The sequence below is a fragment of the Monodelphis domestica genome, chromosome 6 (genome assembly GCF_027887165.1).
Source record: "Monodelphis domestica isolate mMonDom1 chromosome 6, mMonDom1.pri, whole genome shotgun sequence".
NCBI classification, from domain to species: Eukaryota; Metazoa; Chordata; class Mammalia; order Didelphimorphia; family Didelphidae; genus Monodelphis; species Monodelphis domestica.
Genome location: NC_077232.1, coordinates 28,841,096 through 28,864,913, shown reverse-complemented (window position 1 = coordinate 28,864,913; position 23,818 = coordinate 28,841,096).

The following is a 23,818-nucleotide window of genomic DNA, read 5'->3' as shown; positions in this document are numbered from 1 at the left end:
TGGAAAGGAAATGGCAAACTGATCCAATATCTTTGTCAAGAAAACCCCAAATGGGGCCAGGAAGAGTAGGGCATGACAACAATAGCAAGAAACTCGGTTACCTCAGGTAAGTCTTTTTACATTAAAGCCCCAGTTTCTTTATCTGTAAAATGGGCATGATAATATACATAATGCCTCCCTAGAGGGAATTTGATAATGAGGTAACATCTCTGTAGAGAGGACAGTGACCTGAAGGGAGACAGAATAGAAATCTTTAGTCCCCTGAGGCACCCCCTCACATCTATCAGATTGACTAATATCTCAGAAAAGGAAAATGATAAATGTTGGAGGGAATGTGGCAGAATTGGGACACTAATGCATTGCTGGTGGAGTTGTGAAATGATCTAACCACTCCCAAGGGCAATTTGGAATTATACTGAAAGGGTTATAAAATAGTACATATCCTTTGATCCAGTAATAGCACTAGTAGGTCTATATCCCAAAGGGTTTTTTAAAATGGGAAAGGACCTACTTGTACAAAAATATTTATAGCAGCTCTTTTTGTGGTGGCAAAGAAATGGAAATCAAGGGGATGTCCATCAAATGGGGAATGACTGAACAAGTTGTGGTATATGCTGGTGATGAAATACTGTTGTGCTGTAAGAAATGATGAACAGAATTTCAGAAAGAGCTGGGAAGAGCTCCATGAACTGATGCAAAGTTAAATGAGCAGAACCTGGAAAACACTGTATACAGTAACAGTAATATTGTGATAGACTTTGTTTGCTATTACCAGAAATACAGTGATCCAGGGGGCAGCTGGGTGGCTCAGTGGATTGAGAGTCAGGCCTAGAGATGGGAGGTCCTGGGCTCATATCTGGCCTCAGACACTTCTCAGCTGTGTGACCCTGGGCAAGTCACTTGACCCCCAATGCCTAGCTCTTACCACTCTTCAGCCTTGGAGCCAATACATTGACTCCAAGATGGAAGATAAGGGAAGAAAGAAAGAAAGAAAGAAAGAAAGAAAGAAAGAAAGAAAGAAAGAAAGAAAGAAAGAAAGAAAGAAAGAAAGAAAGAAAGAAAGAAAGAAAGAAAGAAAGAAAGAAAGAAAGAAAGAAAGAAAGAAAGAAAGAAAGAAAGAAAGAAAGAAAGAAAGAAAGAAAGAAAGAAAGAAAGAAAGAAAGAGAGAGAAAGAGAGAGAGAAAGAAAGAAAGAAAGAAAGAGAGAAAGAAAGAGAGAAAGAGAGAGAGAAAGAGAGAAAGAGAGGAAGGGAGGAAGGGAGGAAGGGAGGAAGGAAGGAAGGAAGGAAGGAAGGAAGGAAGGAAGGAAGGAAGGAAGGAAGGAAGGAAGGAAGGAAGGAAGACAGTGATCCTGAACAATTCTGAGGGACTTTTGACAAAGAATGCCACCCACCTCCAGAGAAAGAACTGTTGGAGTAGATTTTTCTATTCTTTATGTGAATTTATATTTGGAGGGTTTGGATTTATAAGACTGCTCACTTACAAAAATGAACAATATGGAAATATGTTTTACATGATAATAAACATATAATCCAGATCGAATCTCCTGCTAGCCCAGGTGGGGAAGAGAAGGGAGGGAGAAAGGTTTGATCATATCACTTAGGAAAACTTGTGTGGGGATCTGTTATTCCATGTAATTGGCAATAAATAAAGTTTTTTAAAAATCTCTCATCGCCTCCCCACAACTCTTCTCCGAAGGAGATGCTCATTCCTACCAGAAGCTTGGCCACTGCTCTTCTCAGCAAGAGGAGGTCCCAGGCTAGAATTCTATCTGTCTACCCCACTAAATATGACTCTAGTGGAGATCAGTTTCCATCTTGAGCCAACTTCTGAATGCTTTTTTCATTCATTAGGGAATGAAACTTCACATTCAAGGCTTGATTCTCCCACAATGCACTTATGTAGCAGGTAGCAAAGAAACTATTCAAATCATAGCAACACAGAAGTCAGAGAAGGTGTACTGAGGAGAACCAGATATGCTAGAGAAGGAGGTCTCCCATTGGGAATGAGATAACTCAGAGGGGAGAGGGAGAGGGAGACAGATCTAGATTCCATCCAAGGGGAATTTCCCAACATCTCTGTTGGAGCAGGGAGGGCAGAGGGGCATCATGGGGACTGCCAGCTCCTTTTGTGTCCGCTTTATCCCAAAGTCTTTTCCTTCAGTCATTTGAAATGAAGTTAGCAACATCCATATTCTCTCTTGAAGATGAAAGCCAGGAGCGCCTGATGCAACTGTTGAGCCCAAAGCAAGACTTGAAGAGGTTGGAGAGGATCTGATGACTGAAGGGAGTGGCGCTCTCCTCTCTCCTGCTCCAAGCTGCTCTGCCTGCCCCTCAAGCAGCTGCAGGGCATTGTTCTCTGCCAGAGAGAACCTCCCATACTGACAGGATGAAGGACTTGGGTTACACAGGCAAGAAAACTTGGCAGTGCTGAAATGTTTCAAGTGTCAGGGTGTTACTGTTATCGCTTGTCATATTTGTAGCAAGTCTTGTTTAAACTCATTTATTTTGTTGACCTATAAACTGAGAAGGAACCTGGATCACAATTCCCCTCCCTCCTCTCCCTCCTCATTTTTTTTAACCTCTTACCTTCCACCTTGGAATCAATAGTATGTATTAGTTCCAAGACAGAAGAGTGGTAAGGGCTAGGCAATGAGGGTCAAGTGACTTGCCCAGGGTCACATAGCTGGGAAGTGTCTGGGGCCAGATTTGAACCCAGGACCTCCTGTCTCTAGGCCTGGCTCTCAATTCACTGAGATACCCAGCTGCCCCCCCACCATTTTCATCATATTTCAAAGTGCATTACTCTCTCATCTGAATCTCACAATAGCCTGAAAGTATCATTATCCCCATTTAACAGATGTGGAAACTGAGGTGAAGTAACTTGCCACAGTCACAATGCTAGTGGATATCCGAGGTGGGATTTGAACTTCTAGCCTTCCTGACTCCAATTTCAAAAGCCTTCTTTATTTTTTTATGTCTTCTTTATAATGAAGCTGCATTGAAATGACAGTGTTGTCCACCTACAGCCAAGAGCTGTCATGAATAAGGTCATCAAAGTGCCAATTTGTCTTTTTTTTTTATTTAGTCAATTTAGAACATTATTCCTTGGTTATAAGAATCATATTCTTTCCCTCCCTCCCCTCCACCCACCCTTCCCATAGCCAACTTGCAATTCCACTGGGTTTTACATGTGCCAATTGGTCTTTAATCCTCTTCTCCCAAGATTTTGTCCCCCTGCTTCCCTTTTCTCCACTCCCAGACTACTCTGAAGCCCAGAAGGTTGTTGGCTAATCTCTCCTGAGGTCCAAAGGAAAGACTAAGTATTGGATCTGGCGCCTGGACATCAGGGGTCAAGTCGGTCTGTGTCACTGATCTGTTTACAGCCTTGGACCAGCTATTCCCCTCCTCTGTGCCTCAGTTTCCTCAAGTATAAAATAAGGAGATGTGATTTGCATGACTGCACATGTATGACCTTTCTCAAATTACTTACCTTCTCAATGGGGTGGGGGGAGGGCAATGAGTAAGGAAGAGGAGGGAGAATTTGAAAGTGTCAAAAACAAAGGTTAAAAGTTGTTTTACATGTAATTGGGAAAATAAAACATTAAAATGTTTAGGAAAAGAAACCCTTGAGAACTCTGATCAATGCAATGCCATAGTCTTGTGCTGTAAAAAATGGCAAGGGGACAGTGTCAGAGAAACCTGGAAAGACTGTTAAAACTGATGCAGAAGGCAGAATGCAGTAAGCAGAACCAGGAGAACAATTTATTCTGTAACAGCAGTATAAATTGTAAAAGCAAACACCTTTTTTTTTTCCTTTCTAGATCACATGAAAAGGATGGAGGATTAGTCATTTTCTTTGATTTCCTTCACTTTTTTCTTAAACCCTCACCTTCCATCTTAGAATCAATACTGTGTTTTGGTTCCAAGGCAGAAGAGTGGTAAGGGCTGCTAGGAAGTGTCTGAGGTTATATTTGAACCCAGGACCTCCTATCTCTAGACCTGGCCCTTAATCCACTGAGCTACCCAGCTGCCCCATTCCCTTCCCTTCTCAAACCTCTTCCAAACCAAAACAATACACAAAAGACAAAGAAATTTTAGGAGCTCCATGATTTAGGACACCCAAACTCTAATAAAAAGGTTAAACAAACAAACCATGACCTAATGTCTTTAATGAGCTCACTCAGCACCCGTTTTCCACATCCCAGGCTGGTGGCAATGACCCATTGGGACCCATTGGGTCTTGCCATAAAACTCATATTCAAATCACCTGTCCCTACCCTCTTTCCAGTGCCCTGAAGATACTGGCTCTGGGCTATGAAGGCACAGTGGGACCATATTGACTGCATGCTGGTAGCTTTCTCTGCTGCAGGGGATCTCTCCAGGGGAGCCAGGAACAGAGGAAAGGGGACAAGCACACATTTCCAGGCTTGAAATAGAGCCCACTACTGCATCACAAGCTCACACACAGCCTAGGTCCCGAGACACCCACATTACAAAAACCAACTCCATCATGTCAGGTCCTGAATCACTGGTGCTGGAGCAGAGAACTGAAGAACAGAGGAAGAGCACGTTACCAGAACAAGGACCCTGAGCACCTAGAGGTGGTTCAGGTTTTCACTAACCCTGAGGAAAAGTACTCAGCATCCAGCCAGGGCCAGTTCTGTCCACCTGAAAGTCTCTAGAATTAGAGACTTATGTGGGTATATGGTGAATTGAGAAGGAAATATTTTGAAATTCAATACTCAAAGAAACCATGAGCAGAGATGAGATAGTCCAAGAGAAAGAAAATGAGCAAGAGGAGAAAAAAAGGAGAAAAAGACTGAAATGACTAAACATCTAGGAAAAAGAAAATTCAGAGACTTCAAACATTAGCAAATAAATCAACAGGGAAAACATTAATTAGAGAAATGGCCTACAAACCTAGCAAATGAGTTCAGGTATCTATGAATAAATCTTACAAAACTAATGAATAGGACTAGTTGAAGAGGAAGAGAGAAAAACAGATTCTACTTGCCTGTGATGAAAAAAAAAAAAGAGAGAAGGGAAGAATGAATTGATCAGATAATAGTAGGAAAGAAAAAGAAACCAATAAGAAAATCCCAAAGGGAAAATAGTAATTAATGAGAGGAAGAGAGTCATTGAGAATAGGCCCACAAGGAGAAGGAAAAATCATAACTTGAAAAAAAATTAGAGACAAATGGAAAAAACAAACCTAACTCTCAATTTTAAATGTGAATGGATTAAACAATCCAATAAAACAAAAAAGAGTGCTATTTTTGGATGAAAAAAAAAACACCCTCCAATCTGTTACTAAAAAACAGTTAAAAAACAAAGATATATAAAATAAGATACTAGCAAGGGTACTACAGCAGTATATAATGAAAATAATTCATTATGATCAGGTGGGATTTATACCAGGAATGGCAAAGGTGGTTTAGTATTAGGAAAACCTATCAGCATTAGGTATATAGATCAGCATCTCACACCATATACCAAGATAAGGTCAAAATGGGTACATGATTTAGTAATAGAGGGTGATATCATAAGCAAATTAGGGGAACACAGAATATTTTGCCTGTAAGATCTATGAATAAGTAAAGAATTTATGATCAAAGAAGAGATGGAGAACATTACAGGACATAAAATAGATAATTCTGATTATATTAAATTGAAAAGGATTTGCATGAACAAAACCAATGTAGCCAAGATTAGGAGGAAAACATGAATTTAGGGGAAATTTTTAAAGGAAGTTTCTCTGATAAATGCCCCATTTCTCAAATATATAGAGAAACGAGTCAAATTTATAAGAATACAAGTCATTCTTTAATTGTTAAATGGTCAAAGGATATGAACAGGCAATTTTCAGAAGAAGAAATAAAAAAGGATATTCATAAAGTAAAACCAAGGGGATAGGAAAAAATATATTATGCCTCAAGTTAATCCAAAAAAGCAAGCATTGTAGTCATGATATGTGACAAAGCAAAAACAAACATCGAGAAAAAATGAAAAGGGATAAAAAAGGAAGACTACACTATGGTGAAAGACATCATAGATAACTAGTCAATATAAGTAATAAATGTAAATATGCTAAAGAGCATCCAATTCATAAAGGAAACCCTGAGCTACAAGAAGACAGACAGTAACACAATAATGACGAGACTTCAGTATTCCTTTCTCGGTTTTGAATAAGTCCAATAGAAAGACAAACAAAAGTAAAAATATGAAATTGATTAAATTGCTGGAGAAACTAGAGGGTTTTTTAAACATATGGAGTCTTCTAAATAAGACTGCTAAAAAGAATATGCATATTTCTCAGAGGTACCACATGACATTTTAAAAAACTGACCATATATTAGGACTCAGAGATATTGTAAACAAATGTAAAAAAGTAGAAAGTTAATATATTCTTTATAGACCATAAAATAATAAAAATAATCATTGGTTCAGGAATTCCAAGCAAAAAACACAAACCCAAGTGGAGATTTAACAACAAAATTCTAAATAACAAATGGGTCAAAGAACAAATCATAGAAATGATTAATAATGATGTAAAAGAAAACAATAACATGCCATAATTTCTGGGATAGTTAAATTATTCATTAGAGGAAAAATCAGATCTCTTGAAACATATATTAACCAAATAGAGAAAGAGGGATCAATTGGTTGAATGTACATTTTAAAAAATGAGAAAGCTAGCAAATAACCCAACTGAAAATAAGCACAAAAGAGATATTAAAAATCAGAGGAGACTGTGTGACCCTGGGCAAGTCACTTGACCCCCATTGCCTAGCCCTTACCACTCTTCTGCCTTGGAGCCAATACACAGTATTGACTCCAAGACGGAAGGTAAGGGTTTAAAAAAAAAATCAGAGGAGAAAAGGATAATTTTTAAAACTCATAGAAATGATGAATAAAACTAAAATCTAGTTCTTTGAATATCAAATAAAACTGATCAACTTTTAACAAATCTGATTAAAAAGAGGTAAAAAAAACAAACCCCAAATCAATAAAATAACAAATGAACAAAGTAAAATCAACCCCAAATCAGAGGAAATAAAAGAATAGTCAGAACATGTTATACACAGGCATAGACTAACAAAACTGAGATCACAAAAGGAATAAAGGAATACTTTCAAAAATATAAAATGTAAAAAAACTACCAAAAGACCCAACAGAGATCTTAAGTAACTGAGTCTTCTAAAAATAGATCTAATTGTAAAGAAACTCCTAAAGAAATAAACTTCTGATCCTGATGTATTCACAGGGAAATTCTACCAAACTTTTGAGAATAATTAGTACCAATACTTTTTCTGAAAACTGAGAAAAATAAATAACTTTGAAAGGCTTAAGAGCTATGAGCTAGTCTGAACAGTAATCAACCATGCTTCCAGAGGATCAATAGCCCTCTGCCCTCCTCCTGACAGAAGAATGAGGCACAGATTTGGGGATGTAGTTAAGAAGGGGATTTGTTTGCATGGCTCTGCCTGTTTCTTACAAGATTTTGTTTTGATTTTCTTTTTCTTTTTTTTTTCAAGGTAGAAGAGGTGGAGGAGAGAAAATAAATACTTAATTGAAAAAATAGTTAATATTATACAAACAAATAATAAAAAATAATATCAATTATTTCTTTAGGTCAGAGGATGTGGGTTTGAATCCCAGCTCAATTTAATCTATTATTTCCTATCTCCATACCTCCTCCTCCTGATGGGTAGAGGGGATAGAAATGCAAAGTGAGAAGTAGCTCCTGAAGAAGCTTCCATTCTAGAGGGAAGGAACAGAGCATGCACCCAGATCCAGAAACCCAGGATCATTAGAAGAGAGAGGACTAGCAATTGGAAGACCTGTGTGAATTTATCATACCTGCTTTTTTCCCAAATGGAACCACTGCCAATAAAAAAACAGGAAGGCAACTTTTAAGTTGGCCTTTCTGATTTGGAACACTAGAGAAATATTGGCATCGAGTTGTATTACAATAAGAGACTCCTCTCGAGGATAATTGGAATATCATTCAATGTCTTTTTAGGAATTCGATCTCTTACCTACATGTTTTTAACAAACATCATAAGGCATATAAAAAATTTAAAAAACTCACTGTCAAAGTCCAATGCGTCCTAGAGAGGGCTGGGTCTGAAACCAGAGGACTCAATTCAGATCCTGCCTCTGTGACTTACTGCTTTCATGATTCTGGCTAAATCTCTTTCCTTCACTGAGTCTTACTATCCTTTAGCTATGACATACACACTCGTTTAGATATAAAAATCTATCTTCCTAGGGGCAGCTGAGTGGCTCTGTTTATTAAGAGCCAGGTCTAGAGACAGGAGGTCCTGGGTTCAAATCTCACCTCAGACAGTTCTTAGCTGTGTGACTCTGGGCAAGTCACTTAATCCCCATTGCCTAGCCCTTACTGCTTTTCTGCCTTAGAATCAATATTGATTCTAAGATGGAGAGTAAGGGTTTAAAAAAATCTATCTTCCCCAATAGAAAAGTAAAAATGGTAAAGGAATGAGAGAAGGTGAATATGGGGAGAGACTCATAGGAGAGAAGATGAGTTTGGGAAGATGGTGCTCAAAAGTAAAACACTTGTGAGGAGGGACAGGATGAAAGGAGAAAGAAAGGAAAAAATAAAGAGTAAAAGTAAGATGGAGGCAAACATGTGGTTAATTATCATAATGGTAAATGTGAATGGGATAAACGCACTCATAAAATGTAAGCAAATAGAAGAATAGATCAAAAACCAGAATTCTACGATATAGTATCTACAAGAAACACAAGAAGCAGGGAGAGTAAAAGTAACAGACTGGAGCAGATTCTACAATGCTTAAACTGAAGTAAAAAGAACAAAAAAAAGTTTAAAAAATAGATCTAATTTAAAGAGGAAAGGAAGGAAATTATATTTTGCTAAGACATATAATAAACAATGCAGTAATATCAATACTATACTAAAATTAATACTAAACATGTATGTACCAAATAGTATACCATCCAATTTTTTCAAAGAAGTTAAAGAGCTTATATGAAGAAATAGTAAAACTATATTAGTTGTAATCCTCTCAGAACTAGATAAATCTAACCCACAAATAAACAATAAAGATATTAAAGAGGTGAACAGAATTTTAGAAAAGGCAAATCAGATAGACCTCTGGAGAAAATTGAATAGGAATAGAAAAGAATGTAGTTTTTTTGATCAGCAGTACTTGGCACCTGAACAAAAATTGACCATGTATTAGAGCATAAAAAACTCACAAACACATGCAGAAAAGCAGAACTATTAAGTGCATCTTTTTCAGATCATGTGATGAAATTATATTAAGTCAAAGGCCAAGAAAAAGACAAATTAAAAATTAATTGGAAACTAATTAATATAACTCTGAGGAATACAAGTGAAAGAACAAATCATAGAAACAATTAGTAATTTCATTGAAGAGAATGACAATAATGTGAAAGCATACCAAAATTTGTGGGATACATCCAAAGCAGTACTTAGGAGGAAATTTACATCTTCAAACATTGACATCAATAAATTAAAGAAAGAACATACCAATGAATTGGGCATACAGGTAAAAAAAAAGTTAGGAAAAGTATAAACTTTAAATCCCCAATTAAACACCAAATTGAAAATCTTAGAGAATCAAAGGTGAGATTAATAAAATTGAAGGTAAGAAAACCACTAAACTAATAAATAAAACTAAAAAATAGTTTTATGGGAAAAAATGAAATAGACAAATCCAATCATACACCAGTATTTTTTATAATCAAAGCAAAATGAATGAATGAATGTTTACAAAAATACAAATTGACCAGATTAACAGAAGAGGAAATAGAATACTTAAACAATCCCATCTTAGAAAAAGAAATTGAATGAGTCATTAGTGAATTCCCCAAGAAAACCCACCCTCCATGGCCAGATGGATTCACAAGTGAATTCTACCAAACATTTAAAGAACAATTAATCTCAATTACTCTATAAACTATTTGGGGAAACAGGCAAAGAAGGAGACCTATCAAATTCCTTTTATGACAAAATTATGGTGCTAATACCTAAACTAAGAGGAGCAAAAATAGAGGGGAAAACCCAATAAATCAATTTCCCTTAATTATTTAAAATTTTTAAATAAAATACTAGCAAAGAGATTATAACAATATATCACAAGAATTATTCATTATGACCAGGTGAGCTTTATACCAGGAATGCAGGGCTAATTTAATATCAGAAAAACTATCAATAACAAAACCAACAGAAATCATATAATTATCTCAATAGATGCAGAAAAAGATTTTGACAAAATACAATACCTATTCTTATTTAAAAAAAAAACACCAGAAAGCATAGGAATAAGTGAAGTTTTCCTTAAAATGATAAATGGTATCTATCTAAAATCAGCAAGCATTATCTGTAATGAGGATGTACTAGAAGTCTTCCCAAAAAGATCAAGAAACAAGGATGCCCATTATTGTCATCACTGTTATTCAGCATCATACTAGAGATGCTAACTATAGCAATAAGAGAAGAAAAAGAAATTAAAGGAATTAGAATAGGTAATGAAGAAACAAAACTAGCACTCTTCACAAATAGTATACTTAGAGAATTCTAGAAATCAACTAACAAATTCGTTGAAATAGTTAACAACGTTTTTTGCAGTAGAGCCAAGATGGAGGAATAACTAGAGCAGCAGCTCCATGTCACCACAAGAATCCTCTCTGACCAAGATTAAAATATCACCACAAAACAAATACAGGAGTGAAAAAACCAACAAGGAGACATAGTGAAACAACCTTCAAGAAAAGAAAAACCCAAAAGATAGGCAGACTACATCTGGGGCACTGGGGTGAGAGGAGAGCAGAGCTAGCAAGAGGCTGTAGCAAGGAGTGAAGAGCTAGCCAAGATCAAACTCCACACAACCCCCACCATCTGCTGTCATAGGTTCCACACTTAATTGCAAGATAACATTCAGACTCTGAGCTCCTGCCTGGGCAAATAGTGGTTGGTACAAGCCAACTCACACTCCTTGAAATTTCAAACCTATAGAGAATTCTGGAGTCATAGCCAAGGGCATTCTGGGCTGAAGTGGGCTGATTCTTGTGGGTCCAGAGCAAAGCCAAGAATCCCATTCTGGGTTTGGGATGAGGACATAGTTCACACATGTCCTATGAGGACATAGGATAAGGACAGAATTCACAGGGTTGGTTGCCCAAAACTAAAGGTGGTGATCCAGGACAAGGCAATCAAGGGTGTGCTTGATTGGATGAAGAACAGAGTGAGACCAAAATCTTGAGTCTAAGCCTGGGACTTAAATTTGATCAACCCCTTACCTGATCAAGTTCAGAGTGAGATCAAAAGCTTACACCTAAACCTGAGACAATTCTTTAAGCTATCAGCATCTCAAGGGTCAACTCAATCAGCAAGGGGAAAGGGCTCTCAGAGTTCTCAGTCCTCAGAACAACTGGCAAATTAGTAACAACCCAGAAAATAAGCTGAGAAGAATAATATTAAGGACGGACTGAAGTTTAAGAGGGTAGTCCAACTTCCCAGGAAACAGAGCCTACCTATAATTAATTAGATAGGAAAATGAGCAAGCAAAAAAAAAATAAAACAACACCTAACTCTAAAGAATTTTTATGGAGACAAAGAGCAAGATACAGACACAGAAGGGAACAGCAAAAGCAAAGTCCAAAAGAAAAATATGGGTTGTACACAGAGTCTGGAAGAACTTTAAAAAAAAAAAAGACTTTAAAAACCAATTAAGAGAGGCAGAAAATGAAAGTGATGCAAGAAGAAATGGGTCAATTGAAAAAGGAGAACCTGACTGACAGAGGAAAATCAGGTCTTAGAAATAGAATTGACCATCTAGAAACTTATTATTTCATGAGAAATCAAGAAACAATAAAGCAGAATCAAAGGAATGAAATAATTAACAACTTTTGCAAAGTTGCAAGATATAAAATAAACCCACACAAGTTATCATACTTTCACTATATTATCAACAAAAGCCAGCAGTAAGAGATAGAAAAAGAAATTCCATTTAAATTAATGGTAGATAATATTTAATACTTGGGAATCTACCTGCCTAGACAAACCCAGGAACTATGTGAACACAATTTTTCAAAACACTTTTCACACAAATAAAATTAGACCTAAACAACTGGAAAAAATTAATTGATTAATTAATAAATTAATAAAAATGACAATTCTACCTAAATTAATCTACTTATTTAGGACCATACCAATTAAATTGCCCCAAAATGATTTGATAGAGTTGGAAAAAAATAATTAGAAAATTCATCTGGAAGAACAAAAGATCAAGAATATCAAAGGGGTCAATGTGTGAAATTGTGAAGGAAGGTTGTCTAGTAATACCAGGTCTCAAACTATATTACAAAGTGGCTAACCATGAAAACAATCTGGTACTGGTTAAGAAATGTAGTGATGGATCAGTGGAATAGATGTGATACACAATGACTGGTAATAAATGAAATAGCAATTTAGTGTTTGATAAATCAAAAGACCCAAGCTTTTGGGACAAGAACTCTATTTGACAAATTGAACAATGACATTACAGAGACCAACATTTCACACCATATATCAACATAAGTATATGATTTAGACATAAAGAGTGTCTATCATAAGCAAATTTGGGGAGCATGGAAAATTTTAACTGTCAGATCTAGGGATAAGGGAAGAATTTATGATCAAATAAGAGTTAGAGAATATTATAGGTTGTGAGACAGATAATTTTATTATGTTAAATTGAAAAGGGTTTGTACAAACAAAACCATGTAACCAAGATTAGAAGGAAAGTAGGAATCTGGGCTAAGTATCATTTTTATGATATCATTATTACTTATAGCAAGTATCTCTAATAAAGGACTCATTTGTCAAATATATAGAGATTAAGTCAAAGTTATAAAAATAGAAGTCATTCTCCAATAGATAAATGGCCAAAGGATATGAACAGGCAGTTTTCAGATGAAAAAAAATCAGTCATATTTTTTTTTAATGTTCTAAATCATTCTTGATTAGGAAATGCCAATTAAAACAACTCTGAGGCAGCACCCCACACCTATGAGATATGGCCAATATGACAAAAAAGGAAAGTGATCAATGTTGGAGGGGGTGTGGGAAAGTTGGGACCCTAATGCCTGTTAGTGGACTTGTGATCTGATCCAGCCATTCTAGAGAGCAATTTGGAACTCTGCTCAAAGACCTCCAAAACTGCATTTCCTTTGATCTAGCAATATGACTTGAATCCCAAAGAGATCCCCCCAAAAGGGAAATGACCTATTTTTACAAAACTATTTATTTCAGCTCTTTTTGTGGTAGCAAAGAATTGGAAACTCAGAAGTCATTCATCAATTGGGGAATGGCTGAACAAGTCGTGATATGATCGTGATGAAATACTATTGGGTTATAAGAAATGATAAGCAAGATGATTTCAGAAAAAATCTAAAAGACTTACGTGAACTGATACAAAGGGAAGTGAGCAGAACCAGAAGAACATAGTACTTCGTGACAGCAATATTTATTTTTGATGAACAACTGTGAAAGACCCAGCTATTCTCAGGAATGCAGTGATCCAGGACACATGCAGACTCATGACAAAAAATATCTTCCTCCTTCCCTAGTATTGTAAGCTAGGGATAGGACATGATCAAGGTGCCATGTCTTCTTTCATATGTCAGCTTCTTCCCAGAGTCTTTCTCTCCCTCCAGGGACTTCTCCGTGAAGGGAATCGATCTCTCCTCTCAGGCCAGGAAACCACAAGACCAAGGATCTTTCCACTCCCAAGCTCTGATACACTACATGGGAATGATGAATAATCATTCTCCACCACTGAGGAAAGTCTTATGCAAATTGACTTGAGTCCCTGGTTACATACGTAGAGGTGGAAAATTTGTTCTGTTTATTCCATTCATTTAAAATTATTTTTAATTATCAAATTAATTTTATTAATTATTTATTATAATTATGTATTATATATAATTATTAATTATTAAAATAAATAATTAAAATCCTTTTAAAAATTAACTAGCACTTATTTTTTTCTCTCCCACTTCCTCACTAGAAAAAAAAAGAAAAAACCTTATAGTAAATATCTATACTCAAGTCAAATCAATTCTCATATTAGCCAAGTCTCACACAAGATATTGTACTCGTCACTTTTTGTCAAGAGGTGGGCAGCCTCCTTTATTATTTATTTATTATTCATCATCTGTCCTCTGGAATCATGTTTAGTCATTGAATTGTTCAGATTTCTTAAGTCTTTCTTTATCTTTACAATGATCTTGTCAGATTATAAATTGTTCTCCTGTTTCTGCTTGCTTCACAATGCATCCATTCAAATAAGTTTTTCCAGGTTTTTCTAAAATAGTGCCCTTGGCTGTTTCTTATGGTCTTCTATTATATTCGTACGCCTTCATTGGTTCAGCCATTCCTCAATTTATGGGCACCCCCCACCCCCGTTTCTAGTTCTCTGCCACCACAAAAACAGATGCTATACAGAATTTCTTCTCTCTAGGTCCTTTCCCTCTCCCTCGCTAAGATTTCATACATTGCTTAGATCTCCGACTCAGGAAGCTCAGAATGAGTTAAACAGGCTTTAAAAGAACCTGGATGCTCTTTTCCCCTCTAGAAGAGGGTGGGGGGGGGAAAGATTGTTTCCATGTTCCCCCTTAAGCAAAACCAGCTGACCAGGGTTAGCTCAAACTTTTCAAAAGCAATCCACCTCTGGAAAGTGACCAAGTATAAAATGTTTTGATCTCAAAGTAGAATCTGTCAGAAAAATCACAAGCAACTCTGAACAGGGTCTTAAAGTGAAAATGACCAGGAACCAGCCATGTTATATTACCCAGAATAGAATAGCAAAATGGGCAGGAGTCCAGGAACTTGGGTTCAAGTCTTGACACTACCATTTCCCAGCTAAATGACTTTGGGCAGATTTCAGAGGAATGGTCAATCCTGCAACATTGATGGTTGTACATTATTTTTTTTTTTGGAATTAGAAAGCACGATTCATCTCAAAGAATCTGTGAGATAATTCATGCAAGTAATGTCATCGGATTATAGATTTAGTGCTGATAAAATTACTGATTTGATTAAAATCAAATAAATCAATAAATAAAATCAAATAAAACCTTTTGTTTTACAGAGGTTAAAGATGGATAGATGGAGGTCCAGATCACTTATGTTTCCTGCCTGGGGTCACTCAGATGGGCATAATATAGACTGGCATTTATATAGTGATTGAAAGTTTGCAGATCTCTTTACAAAGGTTTCAGTCCAACTCCGTAACAACTCGTGGTAGACATAGCAAGAATTATTAGGCCTGTTTTTCAGAGGAACTAACCATGGCTCAGAGAGCAGTCAACAAACATCTCAGTACCCACTACCATCAAATCTGGGGGAATGAGGCGGGCAAAGGAGGACCAAGAAAATTTCTTGCAAAAAAGGCGAGATTTGAACTGAGTCTTGAAGGAAACAGAGCCAGAGGTGAGAAAGGAGAGCAATCCAGGCTAGAGGGATAACCAGGAAAAAGGCCCAGATTGGGGAGAGGGAGTGCCTTAGGGGAGAAATGGTGTCATTGGATCTAAGGAAGAAGTAAGGTGTAAGAAGACTGGAGAACTAGGAAGGGGCCAGCTCACAAAGGGCTTTGACTGCCAAACAGAGGATTTTATACTTGGACCCAGAGGAAATTGGGAGCTGGAAGAGCCTACTGGGTAGAGAGGCATCATGGTTAGACCTGCGCTTTAGCATCATCACTGCAGCTGTTGAATGAATGGAGGCTGGACCGCAAGACTTGGCAAAGATCACACATCTAGTACCTGTCAGACGCATGATCCAAATTCAGATTTTCCTGCTCCAGCACTCCTAAGCACTGACCCAGACAGACTTCAATCCTTCCCACCTCCCCTTCCCACCCTCAGGAGATGATGGTCTAATTTGATCAAGGTTGGGGTTCCAAAGACTCCCCCTGACTCTTGTAGCCCTGCTCAGCTTCTTGGTTAGTTCTCTCTTCTCTCCCATTCTCAGGGTGCCCCTGCCATAATAGAGGAAGTTAACATCAGGGCAGTTGGGTAGCACAGTGGAAAGAGCCCAGGACCTGGAGTTGGGAGGAACTGGGTTCAAATCCGACCTCAGACATGTTGTAGCTGTGTGACCCTGGACAGAATGTTTAACCCCATTTGCCTAGCACTTGCCCTTCTATCTTAAAGTTTAGGAAATAGACCAGTTCAATTAAAGTACATGTAAAGCACAGATAGACTCCGGGGGAGAAAGGGGGGTCCTTATCCCACCTACCACTTTCATTCGACAATTTGGGTCCCCAATGCATGGTTATTTGGATATATCTGTTAGAGAACTAGGGTTAGCCCTGAAGGATTGGAAGTTTTCTTTCTAATGTTAGAATTCAAGAGCCCCCACTAGTGTGCTTCCCCATGATTATCAGTTGATATAAATTACTCTCTTAGTCATTTAGCTCTTAGAAAGGGGTATTCTACAGTAGTATGATAAAGGTGATGGGAACAAAACCCACCCTCCAGAAATTCTAGCACATACTTTTCCACAAGAACATACCAGATCCAGAGGAAAGTGAAGAGAGCACACATAGCTCCTAGAAGTCCTTTTGTTGGAGTCCTCAGGATATTCTCCTTAGGTAAGATATGCCTTTTTTTTTTTTGCTGGGCTATTTGTTGAGCTTTGAATCTCTTTCTTCAACTCATCCAGTCTATCCTTTGCTCCCTGTGTAGACATAGCCATCAGGGTCTGGGGATGCTGTTATATTGCTGATGTAAAAGTTCAAAGCTTTCAGCCCTTCACATTTTGCTAGTTTCTTCTCTGGATATTCTCTTTTTCTTAATGCAGCCTGGGTGAGCATGAGCTTTTTCTTTTGTCAAATCTGATTCATTTTGAGCTTATAGTCCACTAAAAACCCTAGGTATTTTTCCTATAAACAGTTTCATTTTCTTTGTGTCTCCAGAACCTGACTCAGTACCTCACCCTTAATAAAAATGTAAAAATATATGTCAGGGGACAGTTGGGTGGCTCAGTGGATTGAGAGTCAGATCGCCAAATCCAGAGATGGGAGGTTCTAGATTCAAATTTGACCTCAGACACTTCCCAACTGGGTGACCCTGGGCAAGTCACTTAATCCCCATTGCCTAGCCCTTACCATTCTTCTGCCTTAGAACCGATACCCAGTAGTGATTCTAAGATGGAAGGTAAAGGTTTAAAAAAATATATGTGTCAACCGATTAGCTAATTGACTATTCTCTAACCTGTCATCTCTATTTTATACTCATAATTTTTTTTAAATTTTGAACCCAGCTATAGGATTTTACACTTAACCCTATCAAATGTCAACTGGAATCAAGCTGACTTTGCTGAAAAAGAGAAAAATATGAGGGAAGAAGAAGAAATCTTGAGTGAGGGGTGAGGGCTGTTGGTTCAAATAGATTGGCATTCTCAACTACTTGAAGGAGGGATATCTGATCAAGCATTGATGCTTTCCGTCTACAAATCCACATAGCAAAAAGGATACAAAATATGTCAGAGAAAAACTGGGTTCAGAGCCCCAGTCTTGCCATTGCCTGTCCAATACTGCCTTAAAGTCACCTGCCTGAACCAAGAGATCATTGTACACACAGACTGATAGACTGTGGTACAATCAAATGTAATGGACTTCTCTATGAGCAACAATATAGATAGATCCAGGACAATTCTGAGGGACTTGTGAGAAAGAACGCTATTCACATCCAGAGAAAGAACTGTGGGAGCGGAAACACAGAAGGAAAATAACTGCTTGATCATGGTTCAATGGGGATATGATTGGGTAGACTCTAAATGATCTCCCTAGTGCAAACATTAAATAACATGGAAATAGGTCTTGATCAATGACACATGTAAAACCCAATGGAATTGTGTGTCAGCTACGGGGGAGTGGGGAGGAGGGGAGGGAAAGAACATGATTCATGTAACCATAGAAAAACAGTCTAAATTAATTAATTAAATAAAGTGTTCCCAAAAAAAAATAGAGTCACCTGCCTGGGCAATGTCTCCAAAGGGCTAGATTTCAAAGGTCAGAGAGATGAGATGGAAATAAAAAATAATTCAGCCCAAGGATCCTGATCTGTTATTGTCAAAATATTTGGTGTTCATGGCATCATCCCCCCAGTGGGAGTATTTTTTTCCTGATAGGTACAATAATTGCAATATTGTACTATATGGGAATGAGTGTTTGGTATGACAGGAGACGGGGAAGGAGCCTTTTGCTCCTTTTTCCACAAATTTCCCATCAAAACATTTCTTAGGAAGAGCAAAGGACAGTGATGTACATCTTTCAGTCTTAGAACATTGTATACCAGACTTTGTTTGGCGAGGCCATCCTGGGTAAGCAACAGCTCCAAACAAGAGAGCAGTGACCCAAAAAGCACACCCAAATTGTAGATACATGTCGAGAGCTCAGGGCTGGGATTAAGTTTAATTAAGAGCCATGCTGGAAATCCACGAATCAGTGTTCAACAAGGGAGAGAAAGTAAAGAGCACATTCATTGCCCTCGGAGGCTCCATAATCTGAACACGAGATTGCATTATATCTACATTTTCTAAGGAAGTGGAGCCAATGTCCATGAACTGACACAACGAGGAGATGGAAATGCCTAGGCTCTGTCTCAGCCAATGAGCACAAGGTCTCCTTGCCAACTGGGAATATGTAGCAGCCAAGAGTCACACTGTTTTAAAACATACTCTTGGATGTATGAACTTCTGGAGAAGAATGGGGAAGATTGTGAGCAGTATTGGCTCATAAAACAGCAAGAGAATGAAAAATGAACTTAGAGAAAGTTTTGCAAGCAGCCAAACCAAGCAAAGTCATCCCAAGGGCATTTACAGGATGAAACTGAAAGGTGGTAACAAAGGAGAGTCATGAAGAGTCATAGGACGAAATCTCATCAAGGAGACTACAGACACATCAGCCCAGATATACTGCAGGAAGAAGTGAAGAGGGGTAGCAAGGTGGTCTCAATGGATTTAGAGCTAAATCTAAAGATGGGAGGTCCTGGGTTCAAATCTGAACTGAGACAATTTATAGCTGTATGACCCTGGGCAAGTCACTTAAACCCCCATTGCCTAGCCCTATTGCTCTCCTGCCTTGGAATCAATACACATGAATGATTCTAAGTCAGAAGGTAAGAGAGGGGGAGAAGGAAAAAAGAGAAGGAGGAAGACAAAGGAGAGAAAGGAGAAAGAGAAGGAGGAGAAGGAAGAGGAGATAGGGAGGAGGGGAGGGGGAGGAAGAGGAGGAAATGGGGAGGAGGAGGAGAAGAAGAAAAAAGAAGAGAAGGGGAGAAAGAACAGAAGGGGAGGAAGAGGAGAAAAAGGAGAAGGAAGAGAAGGAGGAGGAGGAGATGGAAAGGAGAAAGAGGAGGAGGAGTAGAAGGAGAAGAAAGAGGAGGAGAAAGAGGAGGAGGAAGAGGAGGAGGAGGAAGAGGAGAAGGAGAAAGAAGAGGAGAAAAAATTTTTACAAGAAGGAACTCATTTTATTGTCATGATTACTATAATTTCCCACATCTTACAGATTAGGAAACTGAGGCATGCAGAGGTTAAGTTCTTACCCAGGGCCAAATAGCTATAAAGTGCCAGAGGTTAGATTTGAACTCAAGTCTTCTTTGTTCTTGGCCTACAGCTAACTGAATAGTAGGAGATACTTTGTTAATTCAAATATAAGAGGAGAAATTTTAACAATGAAAAGTAATAGTTTTGTCCTTTGGATCAGGATCTCTGGGTTCAAATCCAGACTTAGCCATCTATGACCTAGGCAAGCTTTGGACAAGTTATGTCCCCTTTCTGGGTCTCAGTTTCTTTAAAATGCAATTAGGTTGTACTAGTTGAATTTGGAGTTACTTTCTAGCTGTAAATTCTAGGCTCCTAAGAGAAATAAAATGATTTTTTTTAATGGTCGTAGTTGTAACCATGATGAAAGCAATGTAAAGAGGCCCAAGCCCAGGGAGTTTTGGATTATGTCATTCCATATTGGCAGAGATTCTGAATAGGGCATCATGCTTCTTGTCATTGGAGTTGGAGACAGAACTTTTCTGCGAAGAAGCACATAGTTCCAGAGACCATTTAGGGAAGAGAAGCCGCAGACATTTGACTTCTCAGTGTGTCCCTGACTTCCAGCTTGTCTCCATAGAGACTTCTAGAGTGGTCCTCCTTGGCTGAGATTCTGCTTTCTTTGTTTCAGCTGAGAAATCTTCCCGTCTCCATGCTAAAGAGCTCAAACGCTCTCTCATAGATAGATTTTTGGTCTACGCTAACCTGTATGGCTTCTCTGGTTTCTATTTACTATTTGTGTGGCTAAATGGTTTCCTCACTCTTCACTCTTTGTGAGGATCCTTTATGTCACCAGTGTCTGGGGGAAGGAACTAAAGTGTTAGCTGTTAGAGGAGGGCCAGACTCCCTATTCAAGGGAGAGAAAGGAGAAAGAGAAAGAAGAGGAGATAGGGAGGAGGGGAAGGGGAGGAAGAGGAGGAAATGGGGAGTAGGAGGAGAAGAAGAAGAAGGAAGAGGAGGGGGAGAAAGAAGAGAAGGATGAGGAAGAAGAGGAGAAGGAAGAGAAAGAGGAGGAGGAGGAGGAGGAAGAGGAGGAGGAGGAAAAGAAAGAAAAGGAGAAGGAGGAGAAGAAAGATGAGAAGGAGGAGGAAAGAGTTCTCTCTCCCTCTGAAGCAGCCTCCGACCCAATGACGATCAATCTCTGAGGAGCCTGATAGATGGAATCCGAGTCCAGCATCCCTCTTGGAAATAGATGAGGGAAGGAGCAACTTCTGAGCTCTGGCCTTTCTCCTGCTCCCCATGAGGGGGAAACAGCCATCTCCTTTGGTTTTAGTAGAAAAGGCAATCTGGGTGTCCACCTGCACAGCAACCCTCTAAATACCAAATAAAAACCAGAAGGATGGGCCAGCAACTTGTCCCAGGATCCCTCTGTCTGGGCTTGGAAGAAGGAGAGGAAGAGGAGGAGGAATCCCATTATGGAGGCCTTGGAAGGATCTATGAGGGAAAATGGCCTCGTGGCAAAGACTCCACTCCGACCTTCAGGAGAAATCATTCCAAGCACGAGTGCCAGAAAGATGATGCCATTCAGGATGGATTGTTTTACGTGGCTTCCAGTGACTCAACTAGCCTTCAGAGTGAGGTCTTTTCCCAAGGCTCCTTCCTGAGCTTCCGTGACTAACCCTCTTCCTCTCTTCTCTCTCTGCTGGAAGCTAGGATTGCAGCCCGGCATCAGCAACGAGGACAAGGTGTCATGCTAGAAGCCTGGCCCTGTTGGTTCAGAGCCAGCGCTGAAAGGCCATAGTTATTCCCCAGAAATAAGTCCCAAGGCGAGGGAGGCCCAGGGTGCAGGGTGGCTCATGGCATCCCGAGCGGCCAAATCCTGTTTATTTATCCTGACCAGCAGAACCAGCTGTCAGTGGATTAGCTTCTGGCACTGAAGTGGCTCCTTTTCACTGAAGGCTGGGATGGGGGGATCTGAGCTGGATTTAGGGCGGCCTGGGCCGCTGGAATCATTCCCTGCCTGTGGGTGGCTTTGGAGGAACTCCCAGGATGCTCCATATGATACTGTGCCCTGACACGCAAAGCACAGTTTGAAGACTCAGGGTGTCCAGTGCTGTTTCCCCAAGAGGAAGAGGATGAGGATGAGGATAAATGATGATAAATAAGCCCCTCAAATCATCAGTAAGTATTTATGAAGCCACTGACTAGGTGCAGGTCACTATGCTAAGTTCTAGAGCTACAAAGAAAAGGCAAAAATGCAAAAATATTCCCTGCCTAAATATTAATAATATGGAAATAGGTCTTGATCAATGACATATGTAAAACCCAGTGGAATTGTGCATCAGCTATGGGAGTGGGGAGAGGGGAGGGGAGGGCAAGAACATGCATCTTGTACCATGGAAAAATATTCTTAATTAATGAATTGAATTTAATTTTCCACAAAAAATTTCTCTGTCTCAAGCAGCTCACATTTGTCATTGGTGGTCAGTTGTTTCTGTCAGGTCCAACTTTTCTTGATCCCATTTAGGGTTTTCTTGGCAAAGATACTGCAGTGGTTTGCCATTTTCTTCTCTGGCTCATTTGACAGTTGAGGAGACTGAGGCAAGCAGGGTTAAGGGATTTGCACAGGGTCACACCATTAGGAAGTGTCTGACGTCAGATTTTAACTTAGGAAGATGAGTCCAGCATTCTATCCCCAGTACTACCTGGCTACCTCAGGAGCTCACATTATAATTCTTGAAGTTCAACCTGGCAAAGAGTGGGGGACAATGGTAAAGTAGGGGAATTCTAGTCAGAAAGATAGACAATAGGGGTTCCCTGAGAAAGACTGGTGAGAACCCATAAATGTGGCCAATTGGACTCTGGTGAGCACTCTAGTCATTGGGTGATAATGGTCCTTACTCTCCAAAGAAATGATGGAATGACATGGGGTGCGTGCCATGCCTTCTCAAGCACCTGTAAAGGTCAGCTTGACACAGTAGGGAAAGGAGCAAGGCTTCTATGTGTTCCAATCCCACAAGAAGGCAAGACCATCGATCAAACAAATCAGAAATATAAAACTGAGCCAGGTGGCTGAATAGCCAGGGTAGTGTGCTTGACCTTGAGTCAGGAAGACCTGAGTTCAAATCCAGCCTCTGCTGATAATGGGGTGACTTCCAGGCAAGCTCCCTTCACCATTCTCTACCTCAGCTTCCCCATGAGGAAAATGGCGATATCAATAGCTCTTACTCAGAGTTGACGTGAGGATCACATGAGATTATATTTATAAAGCATTTTGCAAACCTTATAATTATAAATGCAAGTGACATCTAGCTAAATAAACTCTCCCATGATTATTGCTACCTCACCTTCCCAGAATGCTTCTAGGCATTGGTTGGTGTTGAGTGCATAAGAATGCGCAGAAGAGATGGAAGGATGAAGGCTTTCATCATGGGCCAATATGCGTATTGAAACAATAATGGAAAAGTGAGAGTGTGGGTCCCCTGAATCCTCTCTGCGCCCCACATAGAAGTAATCCCTTTGTTAAAGGAGAACACATCTTGACTGAAGCAATCAGAACCACGTGCGAACACAGTCTGGCCACCTCCTTGAATCCATCAAAACCATCTCAGCTAAGTCTAACAGGATGTCTGTTTCAAAGAATGAGAGGCTTAGGCACATCCTGGAGAGTCGGAATCAAAAGCAGGAGCCAGTTCAGGATGTAGAGAGATTTCGGGGGTCTGGCAGCCGCAGAGCAATGTGAGATTTAAAATGGTTGAGGTCTTAAACTGTAGTGATTAAAATAGTGGAAGATATAAATTGTGATAGATATAAGAGAGGGTGAGTAAATTTGACCGCAGAAATATGTTTCACTACAGTGTCTTGGGTTTTAAAATCAAATATAAGGTGGTCGCCAGGGAAATATTCCCAATTATTCAAATATCCAAGTCAATTGGGTTTATAGAGATTTTAATTAACAATACAATGAGTAATCAAAGAAAGAGAGAAAGAGTAAGAAAGGAATAAGTATGAAGGGCCTCAAGCCAATATGGCCTAGACCTGAGTCTTAAAAGAGAAATCAGTCAGTTTTTTTTAACACTCACCACAAGGTCTGACTAAACAAGGATACTAGTGACACCAGGCCAGAGTCCTTCCTCAAAGAGTCTTCCAGCCAGAGATTGTTTCAAAGGGCCTCTCTCAAGAGCCTCCAGAACTCCTACCCCAGAGAGACAGAGTCCCTCAGAGGAGCTCCTCAAGGAGCTCTCCTTCAGAATGAGATTTCCTCCAAGAGCACTTCT